Source organism: Pteropus vampyrus, unplaced genomic scaffold (genome assembly GCF_000151845.1).
Source record: "Pteropus vampyrus isolate Shadow unplaced genomic scaffold, Pvam_2.0 Scaffold193, whole genome shotgun sequence".
NCBI classification, from domain to species: domain Eukaryota; kingdom Metazoa; phylum Chordata; class Mammalia; order Chiroptera; family Pteropodidae; genus Pteropus; species Pteropus vampyrus.
Window position 1 is genome coordinate 688,428 of NW_011888974.1, and position 1,432 is coordinate 689,859.

At 39.6% G+C, this 1,432-nt stretch overlaps 1 protein-coding gene, 1 long non-coding RNA gene and 1 pseudogene across 3 annotated transcripts in view; all 3 read left to right on the forward strand.

The window, feature by feature from the left end:
* The window catches only part of LOC111746532, a 1,069-nt gene extending 225 nt beyond the window's left edge, over positions 1–844 (forward strand). The window contains exon 2 of the long non-coding RNA XR_002783157.1: positions 479–844. This is a non-coding gene — a long non-coding RNA (uncharacterized LOC111746532). The remainder of the gene's footprint in view (positions 1–478) is intronic.
* Positions 1–1,432, forward strand: part of RFC2 (replication factor C subunit 2) — a 20,390-nt gene that overhangs the window by 16,886 nt on the left and 2,072 nt on the right. The window lies entirely within an intron of this gene.
* LOC111746569 lies at positions 1,186–1,304 on the forward strand (annotated as a pseudogene).

Sequence of the window (1,432 nt, forward strand, 5' to 3'; positions counted from 1 at the left end):
CACAAAATTCAGTAGCCTCAGTGTATCTTCTCTTGTCTAGATTCTCGCTCACCTGTGGCATCTCGGGTATTCACCAGAAGACATCATTGGCAACATTTTTCGAGTGTGTAAAACCTTCCAAATGGCAGAATACTTGAAACTAGAGTTTATTAAGGTCAGTGAGAATACAGCAGTGCCTCTCTTCTCAAGAATGTGGGCCATGCTATGTTTTCTTTATTTTATTCACAAGGCCTGGCACCAGGAAGGTGCTCATTAAGTGTCCCCGACTACAATGGAGGTGGGGGATGGAGGTGGGGCGGCTGCTTGTTTTGGGGGCTGGGAGTTTGTTTAAACTAGTTCTGCTGGGAGTTTATTCAAATAGTTAGTGACCTACTGTTCCTTAGGATGACTCTTTTTATTAAAGATTTATTCGTTTACTCATCTTTAAGGTCAGATTAATTGAGGTAAATTTACATAAGAGTAAAATGCAGTCTCTTAGGTGCATTCCCTTGACAAAGTCATTCAGTTGTGTAAACACGACTCTCTAATCCACCTGCAAATTTATGTGCCCCTCTATAGTCAATTGGAAACCACTGATCTACTTTCTGTTTAGGAGGAGACAGAATTTTCCAGAATGTCATACAAATGGAATCAAGCAAAAATGTAGCCCTTTGAGCCTTGCTTTTCTCACTTAGCTTAATGCATTTCAGATTTGTTCGTATCGTTGAGTCAATGGGTCTTTCCTTTTTATTGCTGAATTGTGTTCCGTTGAATGGACGTAGGAGTTTGTGTGTTCACCAGTTGAAGGACTTTTGGGTTTTGATGACTATGAATAAAGCCAATATAAACATTTGTGTACATGAATTAGTGTGAATGTGAACGTAAGTTTTCATTTCTCTTGGGTAAATTCCCAGGAGGTGAGATTGCTTGGTTGAATAGTAAGTTTAAGTTTAACTTTATGAGAAACCAAGCTGTAGCATTTTGCATCCTACCAGTAGTGTGTGAGCATGTCAGCTGATTCGCATCCCTGCCAGCTCTTGAATGCTCAGTTGGTTTTTTAAAAGCCATTCTAATAGATGCATAGTAATATCTCATGGCCTTAATTTGCATTTCCCAGTAACTAATGATGTTGAGCACTTTTTCATGTGCTTATTTGCCATCCAGAATCTCCTTTGATGAAACTTCTGTTCAAATCTACCCAGTTTTGTCTGTGGCCATGCTACCCTGAACAAGCCTGATCCCTTCTGATCTTGGAAGCTAAGCAAGATCAGGCCTGGTTAGTACTTGGATGGGAGACCACCTAGGAAGACCAGGTACTGTAGGCATAAAAAATTAAAATAAGGGATTGTAAGATAACAAGGTCCTTGCAATCTGTGACATCAACCAAGGGTTGCCTCGCCTAAAAAATATAAAATAACAACAACAAAAACCAAATCTACCCAGTTTTTAATTG